Source organism: Pleurodeles waltl, chromosome 6 (genome assembly GCF_031143425.1).
Source record: "Pleurodeles waltl isolate 20211129_DDA chromosome 6, aPleWal1.hap1.20221129, whole genome shotgun sequence".
In the NCBI taxonomy this organism is placed as follows: domain Eukaryota; kingdom Metazoa; phylum Chordata; class Amphibia; order Caudata; family Salamandridae; genus Pleurodeles; species Pleurodeles waltl.
In genome coordinates this window covers 545879599-545901355 of record NC_090445.1, presented here as the reverse complement: position 1 = coordinate 545901355, position 21757 = coordinate 545879599, and the positions used below count along the sequence as shown (strand labels likewise).

Below are 21757 nucleotides of genomic sequence, written 5' to 3'. Positions count from 1 at the left end.
TCTAGTTTTTTTTTTTTTTTTTCGTTTTTTTTTTTTTAAGAGGTGCCTCCAGTAGGAGAGCGTTCTTGCCCTGTGGGCAGTGATAGTTCCTGATGAAAAGTAGTTTAATTTCTCACCATGAAGTGTCCTGGGGACAATACAGGCCAGCTTGAAAATGTTTCGAGTTTCCATGTGAATCCAGTTTAGTACGGTGACCAAGGTAGGGTGGATACAAAACATTCTGGGTCCCTGATACTAATCAAGCTGCAGCATTATGGGCAACTTTTAGAGGAGACAAGTGGATTTCGGAATGCCAAGCAGTAGGTAGTTTCCATTGTCAAGCCACAGCAGAACTAAAGATTGAACTGCGGCTTTAATGCAATCAGCAGGGATCAGAGACTTGATTCCTTTGAAGAGTCTGATTTGGGAATGCTCTCCTTTGGCTAGAAATTTTATGTGAGATTGCAAATTTAGATTTTCATCATTTTTATCCAGGATAAAACACAAGGATTTTTGCACTTCCATCGATAGAGGAGGCCTTGCAATTAGAGACATCAAGCCAAGCTTGGACAGGGATGTCATTAGGAGACAGGTAGGGTAGAAGGTATTGTTTTCTTGAACCTTGTAAGATCGGCTATTTTCTTCATACCCTGAAGAGCACTGGGCTGAGAATTCTTGAGGGACATTTTGTTGGAGGGCAGAGGGTGTGGAGAGATAATTCACACATTTTATCCACTGTGAGCGATTGGTTACATACATTTTGAACCATCAAATGACTGTGTCACTGATTCCTATCCAGTGTTCTAACATTTGTAAAAGAAAGTTCTGGGTAACCTTAATAAATACCTCTGACAGTAGTAAATACATTATTCAATTTCAACTAGTATGTGTGATGTATCATACACTGTTTAGCAATTCGTTTCCATGCTGCAGCAAGACTTAAAGGCTTATTAAAAGTCATCAAGATGTTTGTTTGCATTGATATGGTTTATTAGTTGTTTAGCTACACCGCTTTTAAGCGTTTTTGTAAGAAGGGCAAGGTCTAAATCCAATTTTTGGGGGGGCAGGAGGGTTGGGCAAGATGATGATTTAGGCAATTGTGAGGCAGTCAAAGACTGCCCGTTGAGCCATCTAGGTGTTAATTTTCCTGGTCATGAAGAGGATAAATGATAGGCACAGTCTTTTTACAATGTTTGCCAGGATTGGGTTGGCAAAGTGTGAGTACAGTTTGATGTTAGTGAGTGTGATGCCCTTGTTATTAAGCATTAAATCTTTGAAGGATCACACGTTTTGTGATTTTTCTTAGGATTAACATTCCTAGATAAGATTTGAATACAGAGGCTGTTAATGGAAACTCATTGTTCCCAGTTGTATTCGTTGTGGGAAATTTCAGATGCGGCCGGGAGGTTGGTTCATAAGTTGATGGCATTGAAATGTTTCCTGGAAGATTTGTATCTTAGGGATATAGAGTATAGGTTGTGTTCCTGAGTCACCTTTGCGATATCTAAATGGTGTTTTGCCACTGACAAGCAGCATGCAGTTAAAACTTTAAGCCTCTCTTTTCTTACTCATGTGGAAGGCATTAGGGACCTGATGAGATGGTCAAGGTTCATGTTGTTTTTGTTTTGTCATGTTATTTGTCTTCTGTTGCTGTTAGGCGCATGATCCGGATATTACATGGATACCCTCTTCATATAGTGGCTATTGGGATCCTTTGGTGTGTGGGATATTATGCATTAGGGAGATTGACCTGAGTTGTAGTGGTCATTAAATGTATTGTGTAGGGTATGCAGGGTGTTGCTCATGAGGGAAAGAGGTTAATGCAGTCAAAAAGAAAATCGAGTTCTGCGATAAATGTTTACATTTTTTTGGCAAGAGGTTTGATGCCAATCACTGTGGCGTCATAATTTATGGCAAGCATTTGGGGAGGTTTTACTATAGCTCCACTACCTGGAGCCTCTAATTAGCTGGCATAATTTCTTACTAGGTCCATCAGTGAGTCCAAGTTGCCGGACTCGCCCCTCCACGTTCACAGTGCATCTCATTTCAAAGCAAAGCTATAATATGTTAATATCTACTGAGCGATCAAGTACTTTTACCCTTAAAAATTACTGTAATTAATATTACTCACATTTTAAATAATTTTGGTTGCACGGGATCACGTTTAGCGTTGTTTTGCTGGTTGTTAGTACTTTTTTTTATCTCTAGAAGGATTCAAGCGTTTGCTTTTCTCGTAATGTAGTTTGAGCCATTTATTTGCAACGGTTTTGTTTTCAACCTTTTTCTGGAAGCATGCAGAAGAACCCAAGCCTGGTGTTGCTCCTCGTCCATTTAATTTTTGGTGCAACTTGCCCTTTTTGTCATGTCACACAAGACTTATATGAAGCATTTTAACTAGATCTGTTTTTGGCATGGACAAAATAAACTTACATATTTCTAATGAAAGAGTACAATTAAAACAATAAATCAAACACAGAACAGGGCTGCAGTTGCTGTCCGCCCCGTAACTCTCTTTTTTTTTTTACTTAAACTGAATCCGGTACCACAGCTAGGCCGTCCTTATAACTGGCAATATTCCCCTTACACTCATTAGGCATTTATTGTAAATCCAATCTGATATTTTACAGTTTCTTCTACCATCATGTATAGCTGGGAGAAACTCATTGTGTGAAAAACAGTGGCTTGCATATCCAGCATCTTGGAATTTCAGTATTGCTGGGTTCATCCAGCAGGGAGAAATAGTTGGCCCTCAGAACTAACCGAAAATGTATAAGCTGAACTCTTGAATTTTGAATTACTGTCCTTATTTATGAGCATATGTTTCTGCTTTTTGCATTCATTAATGCCGGCCGGGACCAGAAACTGTTCCGATGTAAGGGATATCTTGTTCACAGCTGGACCCTTTTTACCCGGGCAGTATTGAATTGCAAACATAATGCCAGAAAATGGTTTATTATTCAAGGAGGATGTGCTGCTTACCCAGGTCATACATCCCAAAACCCTTTAAGCTCAAACACATATGAGCATATTTATACTTTGTTTGCGACGCACTTGCGTAATGTTTTTTTGTACACAAATACAGCGCAAACTTAACTCCATATTCATATTTTGACGCTAGACATGTCTAGCGTCAAAATACTGGAGTTTGTGCCATTTCTTGGATGCGTGAACCCACCTTGGGTCAATGAGATGCAAGATAAGCATTCTCATCCAAAAAATTACGCTATCCCCATAGCGCCATATTTATCTCCCTGTGCTAAAATGATGCACGGGTGAGATGCGGACCCAAATAATGGCACTAAGCCTGCTTAGTGCCATTATTTATCGCCTGGGTCAGACCAGGCGTTAGGGGACCTGCGGACCCATTTCTATGGCTAAATGCCATAGAATGGGCCCTCAGGTACCCACTCCAAGCCCCAGGAGCATCCCCCCCACCCACCAAAGGGACACCAGAGGTTGGGGGGGCCCCATCCCAGGTAAGTATAGGTTAGCCCTGACCCGGGGCCCCCTGCATGGCACTGGGTGCAATGGCCGTGCCCAGGGGACACTGGTCCCCTGTGCTGCCCATTGGGTTGGTGGGCATGACTCCTGTGTTTTATGAGACAGAAGTTGTGTGTTATGGATGGTTGTGCGTCAGGAAATGATGCGAGGCTGTTAGCTGCATTTTTTGGGCCTCTAACCAGCCTAGTGTCTTTTTTTGATGCTCAACTTCCATCTCCTCTACCACCACCACCACCCGGCTAGCGTCAGTTTTTCGATGCAAGCCCAAGCTTAGCGCCCGTTTGCGGCATTCCATAAATTTGGCACCCGGCTGGTGCTTTGGAATGACACAAGCCGGCAACAAACTTTTTGACGCAAAACTGCGTTAGCGCAGTTTTGCACCAAACATATAAATATGGGCCATAGTTTCAATAATTCAGACCTAAGCGGACCCCAGCAGTAGCTAGACACAGAGCAGACTGGCTCAACTTAGGGAAATGTGTCAGGTATTTAGCAATACTAAAACAGTCAGAAAGTCAAAACATAACAATAAAAATTCCACAACCAATGTCTGAAAATTAAAAAAATATGTAGACAGATGACACAAGAATGACAAAAATCAAATAAGTGAACCAGCCATATGCGTTTTTAAAGTTTTAAGACACAAACACCAAGAAAAAAGTAGAGCACCAACTATAAATCACTGTTGGTGGATGATCGGGACCTAGGCACAGTTTTAGGCAGTCCACAATGGAGCACAGGTCAGATACACCAAGCAGGTCATTCTGGTCATAGTTTTAAATACTGACTTAGGGCCTGATTTAGACATTGGCGGACAAGTTACTCAGTTAAAATGGGCTAGATTTCGGTGAAGGGATATCCGTCACCGTTGTGACAGAGTAACTTGTCCGCCAATATCTAAATCAAGCCCTTCGTCTTTTTATGGAAATCTAAATTCTTCACCAGGACAAAGTTGAAGGCTGTATCCACTAAAGTCCTATCAGAGCAAGTTAGCTGCTGGGTGAGGTGCAGCTGAAGCCATTAGTTTAGGTGGGATGAGCTCAAAGGGGACAAAATGCAAATTTCTTGCTCACTCATATCCTCACGTCGGGCAGATACTTTTCATGCCGTTGCTGTGATAAGCTTTCTACCTCCTGTCTTAGTCTTTTTTATGGCACTCAAACTCTTCCAGGAGGGCAAGCCTGATGCTATGTTCGAAGTAGTTGCATCAAAATCAGACACCCTTAACACAAGGTCATGCTGAAGCTCCGCAAGTCTTGAAAGTCCAAACTTTTTCTAAGTCTCAGATTTGCAGGCTTTCTGGGGTAGTTCCTCTTAGCCACTTCTAAGACTCCAGGGCTTAAAGGACTACACATAAGGGCCATAGCAGAAGCCACAAGCAAAGACTAGTTTAATTCCGGTTGTATCTGGTCCACTGATCACTCCTGGAAAAAGGCCTCTTGCAGCAAGCTTGTTATGCCCCTGTAACCACGCAGGAGGCCAGCCACCTGATTCTTCTTACTCCTGTGTAAGTGGGAGTAGATCCCGCTCTTTAAGTCTCCGCTCTGGTGATAGACAGCAGGTCCAGCTCTCTTCTTTTCTGCCACATTTCCAGAAATTGTTATGAGGAGCTGCTACTTTTGTTCAATTCTTTAGCCAGTTGGTGGGGGTGACTTCCTGGACACTCTGTGACCAAAGGGCAAAAAGTTCCCAAGGGCAAACCTTACCACTTAGTTATTATCAACATGGTAAATCGTTCTGCCCTAGAGCTTGAGGCATACCTATGGGTGTGTCTAAGGTAGTGAAAAGTCTCTTTTCACTCAGCCACTCTAAACTGGTTCTGGGGGTCAGCTCCTTACTCCACTGAAACTAAAGCCAAGAGGCTGAAGTCTGTTCTGGGAGTTGATTACCCTTCTCCCGCAGGCTTCCCTTATCACTAACCTAAAAGTAAAAGTCTCCCCGGTCCCTTTTAAGTTAGTGAAGCTCTTGGAGACTCCTAACTGCTCTGCGTGGCTTAAATTGGATCTCAAGCCTCTCCAGCCTGTCACCCTCCTCAAGCCCCCTTCCCTCCCACCTCTGCCCCCAAGCCAACCTGCCAGGCCCAAGACAAGCTTCGCTCCGAGAGCAGTAGTTCACTTCTAATCAAAGCAGCACTGACAGGCCGGATACAGGCAAGCCAATGCAAATTGGCCTGCAGGGCCTGTTTTATTATCAAATATCCAACTTGATCATTCAGTAGGATTGGTAATACATTTTAAAAAAGGTGTTTGAACCCTCTGTGTAATTGATTGCAAACACAATATGCAGAATTACCGTATTAACTGTACTTTTGCTTTTTTCATTAAACCAGCTACAGCAACTAACTGTGAGAATATTTTTTGGGGGCCTGTTACTTTAGGAACATGCACACGTTACATGTTCCACTCTACGGTATGAGGCATCCTACCTTGTGGGCTACAAGGTTTAGTTAGGGGTCACTTAGTGTATATTTCTTAGTAGGGTTTCCCTCCTGTCAAAAACTATATTTTGACAGGTCTGCCTGCAGGTTTCAAAATCTGGAAATGTCATGCTAAACATGCAGGCTGAGGTTGTGTTTTCCATGTCAGCTTAGCGAGTGACACAGAAGGTGCTGCAGTCCGCTGGTGACCTTTAACTTTCTATGCCATTGGTGTGTTTTCTCATATCAAATACTATGGCCTTTTTGGAAAGTTAAATATGCCAAGCGGATATCAGCCAATTTTCCATGTTTTATAGGTCAGAGAACATATACTGGGTGCTGGACAGCAGTGCCCCACTGCATGCAGTTAAAAAAAAAAAAACAGCAGTATGGGTTGACATAAAATTAGGATGATCATGCAAAAACAGGCACTTTCTCGCCCAAATGTTTTAGATAGTTCCAATTTTGTAGTATGCCCAGCACATTAGGATCACTCAGTTTCTACTGAGCTCAGTGGACTTTCCAAATATTTGATGATGTGATTGGCTAGCTAAAAAGGAGTAGTTCTTGTTTCATTGCACCCTGGAAACATATATATCAAAAATTATCAAAAACCTGGGGTTGCATTTCTCCCAGGAACATCCTGATCTTTGGGAGTCATTCTTGAAATTCTCTTACCGGCGGCGGCGGTGCCCCACCAACATTTTACTCAGGATTGGGGCCAATATGAACACTGAAACATGACATATATTTCTTGCTTGGAGATAATTAAATCCATATAGCTCTCATTGATTGCAAATGTACTCAACTTAAAAAAAAATAATACTTGTATACTTCTTTAGAAATTGATATTGGTTACTGAGAGGAGATGACGTAGTTAAATAGGAAGCCTATAGCCTCCTAGTGTTTCCCTCTGTACATATTGTGAATTATTCACAGAATCTTATCTATTTCATTTGAGCTGGCTAGTATACCTCAGCCAGTTTGAGATAGTATTGGGCTTTCACATTAGGCTCTTCCTTGATAGTCATGCACTTGAATGTGACGATGCCAGAACTCTTCGAATCCATGCAATAGAATGTGTAGTCTTGCATATTTGATTGCAGTTCCAACCCCTATAGCTTATGGAGGCTATTTTGTATTTGAATTTCCAATATCACACTTTTAAATCGAATTGCAGTACCGGCTCTCCATATTGATGTCCAGATAAGGTCAAAAAGGGTAACAACTATAGGGAAAAGTAACCTGATAAGTTGACAGGAAAGAGAAGGTGAAAACATGCACTGTTCTTTTAAGTAACCAGCAGCTTCCATATCCCAGCATGCCTTGCAAAAACAACTGCCTGACAGCCTCTGTTCTTTTTTCTAGCTCAGGGAAAGAGGATCTTAGAACATTTTAGTGGTTTTGTCACCCTATTTTGTAAGGGTTTCACCTCATACTTACAAACGTTTAGTCTTCATTCATCATTTGTAACAAGTCTGAAGCTTTCTCATCTTCTTTTTTTGATCCTTTGAAGGAGAGTTTTGTAATAGTGCCTTCACTATTTGTGAAGTACCCTAGCTGTGGGAAGACAAAAGGAGCATGGGGCTCACATGAGTTGTCTGTGCTCTATTTACCACCCTCATATTCATTGGAGTGTAAATGTGGTATAAAGATGCCCAAGCGTACCCTGAAAGACAGGGAAGGTATTCACATCAAAAAGAAAGTAGAAGACCTCAGGGCAGAAGAGAAAATGAAGCAACACGAAAGGACAGCAACGTAATTTCCCATTACACTGTGATTGGCGCCTCCTGTCCAGAGGACTATCACAGAGGGGAAATCAAGAAGAGACATTGGCCCTCATTACAACATTGCTGGTAAAATCCGCTTACCGCCGTGCAGAAGACCGCCAACACACCGCTGCGGCCACGGAATTCCTCCACAGCTATTATGACCCACAGCACGGAATCCACCAAAATTCAGACACCCACACACACCCACACCCATCCCCTGCAGGTCATTCCACCTCTTCCTGATGTCGTCACTTGTTCTTGGATGCTGTCCCACGGAGTTCACCCTGTCCACGATTGTCCGCCATAGCTCCGTCTTACTTGCAATGGATATCTGCTGTACCTGTACTCCAAACAGCTGTTGCTCTACCCTGACTATTTCCTCCACCATGACCTGCAACTCCTCATCTGTGAAACGGGGGTGCCTTTGTGGGGCCATGGGTGTTGTGTGATGTGTGTAAGTGTGTGGGTGTTGGGTGGTGTGATTGGGTGTGCGTAGTGGAGTGCGTGAGGGAAGTATGGGTGTGTGTTTTTGTTGCAATGGTCTTGATGTCTGTCTGGTGGCAATGATTTATATTTGTAAAGGGTTGCTGGTAATGTGGGTGTGTGTTTTATAGTGGTGTGAGTGGGTGGGTGTGGTGTATGTGTGGGTGTCAGATTGTGTTGTTTGAATTGGCAAGTGGTGTGTAGTTTAGTATTTGGGTATCCATTCTGAGCGTGGCGGTGTGTACCACCAATGGTTTACCGCCGTTGAATGTCCGCCGTGGTGATTCGTGGGTCATGATGTGGTTGGGTGTTGTCCTGTTGGCGTAGCGGTATAGGTGTTGGGACCGACAGTTTACCACTGACCTTTGGGCTGGCGGGTTTGTGTATGTGGCTGTATTCTGTCAGTTTGGTGTGTGTGTGTGTGTCGTAATGTTCCGAATGGATATATGCCACTGCAGCAGTATGTTGGCTGCCGTCTTCGTGGCGGTAAGCAGTTTTTACCACCAATGTCATAATGAGGGCCATTGTCTCTTACTTTGTTGGCCTTCCCACGTGTTCTGCTATGGTCAAAATTACACGCAGGGGGAAGTGCTGCGAAAGCTTCTTAACATGATTATGTTGTTATATACAAACACATAGGTCTAGGTGAAGGTGGGTGATGGCAGTCGTTTGACCAGGAGATTCACCACTTTTAGTGGCCTGAAGTAAAGCTGTGTGTTAACACCATATCTTTTTAACCACTTGATGGGTGATTTACCTTTCCATTTACATAATGTAAATTGTCATTGCCCCAATTGTGCAGGTTGTATCTATAATATATTTACAATATGCTTATGATACCATACTACTCATTCATACCCCAATAGGCCTGCAGTGACTAGTTGAGTCTTTTGATAATTGTGTAACAGCAAACTGTTTAAATATGAAAATAAAGAAAACAGAAAATAATGTCAGTCGGCTGATCTAGACCCTATGAGTGGACAGTACGTGGAATGGTGATTGAATCAGTCAGGTCGTAAAAATATCTATGTATCACATTCGATGATAGAGTATCGTTCAAGTGCCATTTGAACAGTTTAAGGGCCAAAACTGCTTCACTTATTTTTGCCTTTAGATCGTTGCGTGACAAGCTGTCATGTCCTAGCCACAAGTACTTAGTTAAAATCATGAAGGCTAAGTTTATACCTTCTCTGGATTACGGATTGGTAACTTTCCGAGGCCTTGAAGCAAATTTATTGAATAATCTACAAATTAAAGCTTTTAAATCAAATATTCAAATCCTGAGAAACACTGGTCAAGCGGAAATGCGACTGGAGTTTGGCTTACTAAACCAAGTTCTTGTTACACAGTCCGTCTTTAAGTCTATATATTTTATTTTTATCAGAACCCGGTTCCTTAGCTAAGTTATATTGGCAAGAATTTATAAGTTAGGATTTTTCAAGTGCCTGGAAATCATATTTACAAGAATGTCTTCATTCTTTCAATCTCTAGCCTTTTGGGCTATTGGATGCAAATAAGCCTTCTGTAAAGAAACTTTTAAGTTGAGATGCAACTCATTTGTCTTTTACAATGGATAGAGGCCATAGCTGCAAAAAGGCATGCCTGGACAATTATCAATTTGTTTGAAAATCCTGAGGTCCAGACTTATTTATGGCCCATCTTCAACCGCATATAAGGGATTCATTCTTGAAGTTAAGATTGGCAGGCATATAACAAAGGATGGCACCCCAAGATGGGTGCAACAATGGCCATAAAACAGCTGCAGACTCTAACTTTCCAAAAGAATCCTTATTTCATATAGTCTGTGTTTGCCCATGTCTACTGCAAGCATGAAGATGCTGCTGTTTATTAAATTTGGTGTGAGAACATGTTGTCAAGCCATTATACTTTGCTTGTGTGGTTGATCGATCCCCCGCATTAAGTCATTTTACCAGGTTTTTGCTCTTTGTGGACAATATGTTGAAAACAGTTTTAAAATCTTTACAGGCCACCATGGAGTAGTTGTTTGTTTCACCACGTTCAGCATTATTTATAATGCATTAAAACATCCTAATTTTATTTAGAATAACGGGAGAAATACTAGGCGATGCTGAACATTGTTGAAGGATATTCATAAAGCCTGTGATATTTATGATGTAGTACAACATTCGTTTTTTTACGAACACCTGGATAAATTTTGCCATAGTCGTACCTGCCAAATGGAATACCTAAAGCTGACCTTTGGTGTTTATGGTTTGTAATTATAAAAGCACTTTAAAGTATACATTTTGCACAGACATCAGACATTGTTTAGTAGGGATTGTGAACACTGAAGCCATTTAGCATTACTCTTCACAAACCTTGTATAATGATTATCATCGGTTTACGGTTTGTAAAGTTTTCTTTCAGCTACATACTAGGATGTGGAAATGATTTTTAATGTTTTACATATACATTGTAATAATTAATTAAAATCAGACAATAAACTATTACTACCAATAATATTAGACTAGGGTGTTTGAGGCATTGAAAACGTTTAAAGATGGCGCCCTGTTTATGAAATGCACGTTAGGAACTATGGGCGTGACTTGCTAGTGACGTCAATACATATCGGGAAGTATTAGAGTAAAGAAAGGAGTCTTGGACTATTTGAATGGATACACATGTTCTACAACTCATGAGGAGGATACTGCACGTAGGCAAGCGAGGGTATCCTTAAACATTTGGGTAATTATGAAGATTGTAAACTAACAAATAGCGGAGAGAAACACGGGGACTATCGGGATCTGTTTAGGTCCCATTGTAGCTCTATAAACGGTGCTAAAATGTTGATAGAGCTAGATATCCTATAGAGACGCTTTTATTATAGATACGAATATCCCTCCATTGTTCTTTATAAACATAAATGCGGACACAGTGACAATGAGTAAAATAAGGTGTCCATTTCTATATAAGAAAAATAAGAAAATAAGGTCTTGCAGAAAGGTGCACATAAGTAAAATAAGGTGAGACCCTATAGAGATGACTATTTTACAGATAAGAATACTCCTGTATTGCTTTTCATATAAATGGGGCCACACCATTAATGAGCAAAATAAGATGTACATTTGTACATAAGTGCAATAAGGTATCGGAGAAAATAGAGAAGTGTACATATGTACATAAGTAAAATAAGGTGTCAGAGAAAGAAGAAACGATGGAGTAAGGTGGGGTCATCAATTAATAACTTGATTACGTAGTTGGTGCAATTGGGGTGGATGCAGGTAGCGAGATAAAGATATTTATTTATCCTTAATTTTAAGGGCATAAAATGTAATATATTAAAAATATTATAGAAGATAATGCCAATTCTGGAATAATAATATGACCTGTATGCCCTTGAACATTTGTTATGTAACCAGAAGGGACCTACTAGGGGCAGGCCGATGAACTTGTTGGGCCCTTATCTGTTCCCCAAATTATAAGACACACCTTAACAGTTGTTTTAAGTGTGGAACACCACACTGCATTTGGATAATCGTGGAACATAGACAACCAGAGATCCCTTAAAACAGGTATGAGAATTAAAGGATGAGGTTATGAGACAAAGCAGTAGGATCAATATGAAGAAATAGATTTATGAGATCCTTTCTTCTCTCTTGTTTTTTAAGTTACTACACTTCTTGTGTGATTGATATTTCATTTTCACATCCCCGGGCCATTTTGTTGAGTGGGAACCTAGTGTAATATGATGGACCCACAATAAAAGCATAGAGGAAGACCAGGAGGGTGATGCGCATGAATTGGTATAAAAGATTGAGAAATGAGTATGATAGTGGGAATTAATATTTGTGGATGTGCAGAATTGAGAATTGTATGATTCAATGTGAAGTATGTAGATGGCTAAATACTAGAAGGTGAGCAAAGTATGGATGTGGTACCACTTTTGTGACGAGCTGTGTGGACTTTTAATCAGTTTATTATGTGCATAATAATTGTTTCTGAATGATATTGGATAATAGTAATTGTGGTTATATTTTATACAGGTCTTATGTTTTTAGTGGTCTAGAGTGGGAGGTGTTATCAGCAATCTGGTCCTGATGAAGGTAGTGTTATCAGTATATTTCCACCGAAACACGTTGACAAGAAAATATTTTGACTAAATCTGATAGGCAGTGGAACACTTGAGACCATAGCACTTATATGTTGTGTATCCTACATGATCTAAACAGAGTAGTGGAGCAAAAACATCTGGTTGTGTACATTTCTCCCTTTGAAAGGATTTAGATTTCTTTGTGATTTATAATTTTTGTCACTTATTTTAACTGCTTTCATGTGTGTCATATATTGAAATGTATTGAGTGAGTGAATATACATAAAAAAGTGCTATAAAGGGTCTTAATGAAATAGATGTATCCTATTGCTATATATTCTTGTGAGATTAAAAGGCCTTCATGCCTAGACATTTTTATGGTACCGAATTGTGTTTGCCCTTAACCTAAAGAAGGTGTTAATTCTGTTTTGAGAAAGGTGAGTGTTTGATGTAGGTTGTTTCTTAAATGTGAGATTTTTATCAATAGGAATTCCCTTTGTCATAGTGCCAGTATGCCAAACAGCCAGCTGTCGCCAAACTCAAAACAACACTTATAACACAACACTGAATCTTAAGTGGTCATGTCCAAATATATTAATTTTTCACTGAGCACCAGTCGAGGTTAACTGTTGTCAATGCACTGTGTTGTCATAAATGATGTAATTACAAATGTTATCAGTGATGTCTTTATCTGTGCTGCCATTGTACATGTCATCAAATATGTGGAAGTATAAACAGTGCATGACGGGAGGCATAGTTATTTCAGGGCTCGAATTATAGTTACTTGAGATAAGTATAACTGGTGCATTTTAGTGGGTTTTTTAGTTGAATATGGTATGTTTTAACTGGAATTTTCACCCACCTGTAAAGACCCTTTAAACTTTGATTTTTTCAGTGATTTTCTAAAGTTTTGTACAATAAAATTTAGATTATTATTATTATAATTCCTAACTATAACGTCACTTTAATTTTTGCTTTTTTTCAGTACATATCTATGTTTTTGTTTTACGTAAAGTAAGATGGCCATCACTATACGCAGCGTGGATTTGGATGTAGGGCTCCAGGGTTCATCACCTCGCTGGGTAGTTAGATTGGTTTTTTTTTAAACGTTCTTTATTGTACGCCACTCCACTCTATGTTGTTCCACTCTGCAGCACTTCACTCTACTCTGCAACATGCTACTCAACTCTACGTCGCTCCAGTCTACACCACTACACTGTACAGTACTCTACGCTATTCCACTCTCCGGCACTCCACCCTTCAACACACTACTTGACTCTGTCACTCCAGTCTACACTGCTCCATTGTACTCTACTTCACTCCATGCTATTCCACTCTAAGGCATTCCACTCTACTCGATATGCTACTCGACCCACTGTTACTCCAGACTGCGCTACTTCACTCTACCTACAACATGACACTCAGTTCCATGCCTCTCTACTCTACTCTGTGGCAAGCCACTTCACTGTACACAAGTCCAGTCTACTACTCCTCTATACATTATTCAACTGTATGCCACAGCAATCTGCGCCACTCCCCTCTATGGTATTCCATTGTATGTCACTGCACTCTATGCCACTCCACTCTACGCTATTCCACTGTCTGCATCTCCACTGTACACTACTCTACTCTACACTATTCCACTCTGCATCACTGCATACTACCCCACTCCACTCTACCCCACTCCACTGTACGGTATTCCACTGTACGCCATTCCACTCTACTAAACGACATGCTATTCAACTCTGTCACTCCTGTGTATGCTGTTTCACTGTTCTCTATGACATGCTCCAAGCCACTACACTCTGCTCTACAACACGCCACTCCAATTTATGACACTTTACTTGACTATACATTAAACCACTCTACTTTACTCCACTTCACTCCACTCTATCACTAACCAGTCTGCTCTGGCACTTTACTCCACTCTTCTCTGCTCCACGGCACTCTGCTGTATGACACTTTACTCCACTCCACTCCACTCCAATGTATGGCACTTTAACGCACTCTGTGCTGCTCCACTCTGTTCTACTCTGCTCTATACAGCTACGCTCTTCCACACTTTACCACATTGTATGCTGTGGTACAACACTCTACTACACTCTGTGCCCCTACACTCTGCTGTACAATCCTTTAATCCACTCTCCTCCACTGTATGCCACACTGCGACATTCTACTCCTCTGTAAAACACACTATGCAACTCCCTCTATGCCACTACACCTCACTTTACTCCCCTCTACTCTGACACACTACTCCACTCTACTTCACTGTACTCAATACTCAACTTTACGCCACTCCACTGTACGCCACTCTGTGCCACTCACCTCTGTGACACTGTATACCACTCCACTTGACCACATGTGTCAACATTGCACTATTTACCACTCCACTCTACAACAATCTGTTCCACTCAATGCCACTCCACTCTATGGTACTTTCCAACACTCTGCGACACGCCACTCCACTGTATCTCATTCCAGTCTATGGTATTCCCCTGTGCGCCACTCCACTCTATGACACTCTATTCCATTCAACAAAACGTTCCGCCCCTCCTTGCTACCACACAATACACCACTATGTAGCACTCCACTGTACAGCTGTGCACTCCAGTCTATTTAAGTGTACGGCACTCATGTCCACACTATGCCACTGTATGACAATCTGCGCAGCTCCTTTTTTGCCACTCCACCCCACCTTACTGCACTCAAATCTGATACACATCTCCACTGTACTGTACTCCATTCTACACTACTCCACTGTACGCAACTGTGCCACTCAACTCTACGATGCATAATGCTACTCCCCTCCACCACATTGTACCACACTCTACTATACTCCACACTACTCCACTCTGTGGCATTCCACTCACCTCCACTCTACACTTCCCTAGTCTCTAAAACACGACACTCCACTGCACGATAGACCACTCCACTTTGATATTTTACTCAACTGTATGCTAAGCCAGGCTACTCTCCTCCACTCAACCTTTCTCTGCAACATAATACGCCACTCTATACTACTTTAGTCTGCCCTATCCTACGCGACTCCAATTGACTACACTTCACTCTACTTCACTATACAATACTTTACCCCACTCTGTCACTGTTCAATACTCTGCTACACCACTCCACTCTGTAACACATTCCCCTATTCTATGCAACTCTAATCTACAAAACTCTACTACACTCTGTGGCACTCTACAAGACTGTAGTTAACTCTATCTACATACACTCCATTGTACAACTCTCTACTCCATTCTTCAAGACTTTCCATAACTTTGCGCAACAGCACTCCGCACTACTCCCCAAGACCCCACTACAATTTACTACACTTTACTTGACTACGCTGCGCCACTCCACTCTACTGTACTTTACGCCACTCTACTGTATGAGACAGCACTCCACTCAGACTCTTTACTCCACTACACGCTACGCCACTATACTAGTACAAACCTCCCCCAACAGATCCTGTGTTCATAACACAACAGCTTACACCGGACTCAGTGGTTGTAGGGGCGGCAAGAAAGAGAGCAAACTCTCAATCATCAGGAGACGCTCCACCGCCTGGCAAAGAAAGCAGAAAGTTTGACGCATCGGGCAAACGAGTGGCATTACAAGCAGCCAATCAATGGCGGATTGCAAATTCGCAAGCCCTACTTGCTCGCTAAGACAGGGCACACTGGGATGAGATGCAACACATCATACAGCACTTGCCCAAGGAACACCAGAAACGTGCCCAACAGGTAGTGGAATAAGGACAGGCCATATCTAACAACCAGATAAGGTCCGCACTAGACTCGGCAGACACAGCAGCACGAACGGTCAACGCGGCTGTAACCATTCGCAGGCATGCATGGTTAAGAAGTTCTGGATTCAAGCCAGAGATTCAACAAGCGGTGTTGAACATGCCGTTTAATCAAGAACAGTTGTTTGGGCCGGAAGTTGACACAGCAATTGAGAAGTTAAAAAAAGACACGGACACGGCCAAAGCCATGGGCGTGCTCTATTCCCCACAAGTCAGAGGCACCTTTAGGAAACCACAATTCAGAGGAGGTTTTCGGCAACAAACATCAGAGCCTTCCACCTCTCAAACCAGACCCACCTATCAGGCACAATATCAAAGGGGAGGGTTTCGTGGTTCCTATAGAGGACAATTCCCAAGAGGAAGGGGAAAGTTCCAAGTAACCAAACCAAGCCAGACCAAACAGTGACTTCAGTGTCACAAAACCCCAACACTTATCACCAGTGGGGGGGGAGTTTAACCACATATTATCAAAACTGGACACATATTACCACAGACGCCTATGGCGTCCTATCAATTATCCAACATGGTTATTGCATAGAATTCACAAAGTTCCCGCCAGGTGTGCCACCAAGAACGCACAATCTGTCCCAACAGCACTTAGACCTATTACAAATAGAGGTCCAAGCACTACTACAAAAACAAGCAATATAGCTCGTACCCAATCATCAGAAAGGAACAGGCGTCTACTCACTATATTTCCTAATTCCAAAAAAGGACAAAACGTTAAGACCTATCTTAGATCTCAGAACTCTGAATCTCTTCATCAAATCAGACCACTTCCACATGGTAACACTTCAAGACGTGGTTCCCTTATTAAAAAAGGAGGAATACATGACAACTTTGGATCTCAAGGATGCGTATTTCCACATACCCATCCATCCTTCTCCCAGAAAATACTTAAGGTTTGTAATGCACGGCGTACACTATCAATTCAAAGTGCTACCGTTCGGAATAACAACAGCCCCAAGGGTATTCACAAAGTGCCTAGCAGTAGTAGCCACTCACATAAGGAGACAGCACATGCACGTATTCCCTTATTTAGACGACTGGCTGATAAAAACCAACACTCAACAACAGTGTTTTCTACACACTCAATACGTTATAGAAACTCTACACAAACTGGGGTTCTCTGTCAATTACCAGAAATCACATCTGCAACCATCCCAAATACAACAATATTTGGGAGCAACACTCAACACACAGAGGGCAATTGCCACTCCAAGTCCACAAAGGGTCCAAGCGTTCCAAAATTTAAGATCAAGCATACAGTCAAACCAACACTACAAAGTAAGGTTTGTAATGAAACTTCTAGGCATGATGTCGTCATGCATAGCCATTGTCCGGAATGCAAGATTACACATGTGGCCCTTACAACAGTGCCTAGCAAAACAATGGACACAAGCACAGGGTCACCTTCAAGATCTGGGGGGTGATTCTCACCCTGGCGGGCGGCGGAGGCCGCCCGCCAGAGTTCCCCCCCTCCAAAATACCGCTCCGCGGTCGAAATACCGCTGAGGGTATTTTGGGATTTGCACTGGGCTGGCGGGCGACCGCCAAAAGGCCGCCCGCCAGCCCAGTGCAAATCATCCTTCCCACGTGGACGCCGGCTCAGAATTGAGCCGGCGGAGTGGGAAGGTGCGACGGGTGCAGTGGCATCCGTCGCGTATTTCAGTGTCTGCAAGGCAGACACTGAAATACTAAGTGGGGCCCTCTTACGGGGGCCCCTGCAGTGCCCATGCCATGGGCATGGGCACTGCAGGGGCCCCCAGGGGCCCCACGACACCCCATACCGCCATCCTGTTCCTGGCGGGCGAACCGCCAGGAACAGGATGGCGGTATGGGGTGTCAGAATCCCCCATGGCGGCGCAAGCTGCGCCGCCATGGGGGATTCCCAGGGCAGCGGAAAACCGGCGGAATACCCTGTGGAGCACCGCCAGCCTGTTGGCGGTGCTCCCTCCAACCCTGGCCCCGGCGGTCCATGACCGCCGGGGTCAGAATGACCCCCCTAGTGTTGATAGACCGCCAAACACACTCCTCGCTTCAATGGTGGAACCATATAAATTTAAACAAAGTGCGGCCATTCCAAGACCCAGTGCCTCAAGCTGTTATCACAACAGATGCTTCCATGATGGGGTGGAGAGCACACCTCAACAAGCACAGCATACAGGGTCAATGGGACAATCAACAAAAACAACTTCACATAAATCATTTGGAACTGCTAGCGGTGTTTCTAACATTAAAAGCATTTCAACCACTGGTAGCCCACAAACACATCCTTGTCAAAACCGACAACATGACAACAATGTATTATCTCAACAAACAAGGGGGGAACACACTTGTCAGAACTGTGTCTCTTAGCACAAAAGATTTGGCACTGGGCAATTCACAATCACATTCGCCTAATAGCACAATACATACCAGGCATTCAGAATCAGTTAGCCGACAATCTCAGTCGAGATCACCAGCAAACTCACGAATGGAAAATTCATCCCCAGATCCTACAGGATCACTTCCTCCGCTGGGGAACACCAAACATAGACTATTCGCAACAAAAGAAAACGCAAAATGCCAAACCTTCGCGTCCAGGTACCCACACCCTCAATCCAAGGGCAATGCACTATGGATCAGTTGGTCAGGGATATTTGCTTACACTTTTCCCCCTCTCCCACTCATTCCTTATCTGGTCAACAAACTAAGTCAAAACAAACTCAAACTAATACTGTGGTTCACAACACTGTTGGACTTATCAGTAGTACCCCACATCAAAGTACCAAAAATACCAGATCTGCTAACACAACACAAACAACAGATCAGACACCCGAATCCAGCATCGCTCAATCTAGCAATCTGGCTCCTGTAGTCTTAGAATTCGGACATTTAAATCTTACACAAGAGTGTATGGAGGTCATTAAACAAGGGAGAAAACCTGCAACAATATATTGATACGCAAACAAATGGAAAAGATTTGTTTGCTACTGCCACACTAATCAGATTCAACCACTACATGCCTCCACAAAGGACATTGTAAGCTACTTATTACACTTACAGAAGTCTAATTTAGCATTCTCTTCCATTAAAATCCATCTCACTGCAATATCTGCCTATCTACAGATTACACATACAACATCACTTTTTAGAATCCCAGTCATTAAAGAATTTATGGAGGGACTAAAAAGAATCATACCCCCAAGGACACCACCAGTACCTTCGTGGAACCTTAATATTGTATTAACACGACTCATGGGCCCACCATTCGAACCCATGCATTCTTATGAAATGCAAAATCTGACTTGGAAAGTAGCCTTTCTAATAGCTATCACATCACTTAGAAGAGTAAGTGAAGTACAAGCATTTACTATTCAAGAACCCTTTATACAAATACATAAACATAAAGTGGTTCTCCGTACAAATCCAAAATTCTTACCAAAGGAAATATCACCATTCCACCTAAACCAAACTGTGGAACTCCCAGTCTTCTTTCCGCAACCAGACTCAGTAGCCGAAAGAGCCTTACATACATTAGACATAAAAAGAGCACTAATGTATTACATTGACAGAACAAAACAATTTCGTAAAACAAAACAATTGTTTGTAGCCTTCCAAAAACTTCATGCAGGTAATCCTATATCCAAACAAGGCATCGCCAGATGGATAGTTAAATGTATTCAAACTTGCTACATTAAAGCAAAAAGAGAATTACCTATTACACCAAGAGCACATTCCACTAGGAAAAAAGGCACCACAGTGGCTTTTCTTGGGAATATACCTATGACAGAAATTTGTAAGGCAGCCACCTGGTCTACGCCTCATACATTTACTAAGCATTACTGTGTAGATGTGTTAGCAACGCAACAAGCCACAGTAGGACAGGCTGTATTAAGAACAATTATTTCAGACAACTTCAACTCCTACAGGCTAAACCACTGCTTTTTAGGGAGATTACTGCTTGTTAGTCTATGCACAGCATGTGTATCTGCAGCTGCACATGCCACCGAACGGAAAATGTCACTTACCCAGTGTACATCTGTTCGTGGCATGAGACGCTGCAGATTCACATGCGCCCTCCCACCTCCCCGGAAGCCTGTAGCCGTTCTTAGTTGAATGAAAATTGTAAATATGTAAATAAATATTCTTTTGATACACATTAAGTACATACATAACTACTCCATTGCATGGGCACCTCTAGTATACTCACAACTCCTACCTCACCCTCTGCGGGGAAAGCCATCTAAGATGGAGTTGACGCCCATGCGCAATGGAGCCGAAAGGGAGGAGTCACTTGGTCTTGTGACTCGAAAAGACTTCTTCGAAGAAAAACAACTTGTAACACTCGGAGCCCAACACTAGATGGCAGGATAATGCACAGCATGTGAATCTGCAGCGTCTCATGCCACGAACAGATGTACACTGGGTAAGTGACATTTTCCATATGTTCAATGGCATGTGTAGCTGTAGGTACACATGCTATGCATATCGATTCCGACATCTAGTATTGGGCTCGGAGTGTTACAAGTTGTTTTTCTTCAAATAAGTCTTTTAGAGTCACGGGATCGAGTGACTCCTCGTCTTCGGTTCCATTGCGCATGGGCATTAACTCCATTGTTAATTGGTTTCTTTCCGTCGGGTTCAGACGTGTTTTCTCTCGCTCTGAAATTTTGATTTGGAAAACTTTAAAAAACCTTCCTTTTCGTTGATATTGTATCGATTGCGTTATTCATCTTTCATCAAAACAGCAGTCCCATCGGGAAACAACTTTGTTCGCCCTTCGGGGCGTGCGTGCCCAACTTGGGCCTATTCGGGCCGACCGCGTGGAGAGCTTCATGGATCGGACTCCATTCCGATTCTGCCCTCGGGCCACGCTAAGTACCCATACACAGACCAACATCTGGTTTGCAACCTCTGCCTTTCTGCAGACCATCGGGAGGAAAACTGCGAGGCCTGTGTATCGTTCAGATCGAAAAAGACTCTGAGGGATCGAAGAGCAAGGTGGTTGGAAATGGCGTCGAACACCTGAGAACATTTCGACGTAACAGAAGAAGAACAAATGCAGACAGCAGTCTTGATCCGAGACACAGAGTCGGAGCAGGAATCCGAGGAAGACAGACCAGTCACAGCCAGCCAGCATGTGAGTACGTCTGCCCCTGAACCCCCATATAAAAAAACAACAGAAGGCCTTGGGTACGCCACTGCCGGAAGGCCATGGCTCGGCCCGAAAAAAAGACTGTCGGTGACCGACCCTCAGGTTCGGCACCAAAAAAGGCCATGCCTCCGATGACTTCGGAGTCGACAAACAATATTAAAAGCTCCATTTCAGACTCCAGTAGACAACAACAGTTTTCAGAGTCGGAAATAAGAAAAACTGTTTCGGAGCCAAGACCTTCCTCTTCATTTTTGATCCCGAAAAAACATCAGACTTCGGAACCGGAAAAGGCAGGTTGTACAGAGGAACAAGGACTTTCCAAAAGACTGCGAGAAAGCCATAAAACCTCTGAGGAAGAGACAGACATTGAACCAATCCTTCAAATTATGGATGAGATACAGTCTAGGATACACATCCATAACGAAACAGGGAGAATCATCACAGCACCTCCCTTAAAAATTAAGAGAAAGCTGGCATTTCAGGCGGAATTGGACACTGCGCAGCCCCCAGCTAATGTGCCAAAACAAATAGAGAAGCCAGCACCTCCTCAGTCTTCTACTCCTCATTCTCCTCCTCATTCTCCATACCTACCTGTCTCTCCTCAGATAAG

The 21757-nt window shown here is 42.7% G+C and overlaps 1 protein-coding gene across 2 annotated transcripts in view; it reads left to right on the top strand.

Moving 5' to 3' along the window:
• AP4B1 (adaptor related protein complex 4 subunit beta 1) overlaps positions 1-21757 on the top strand; it is a 266201-nt gene that overhangs the window by 112928 nt on the left and 131516 nt on the right. The window lies entirely within an intron of this gene.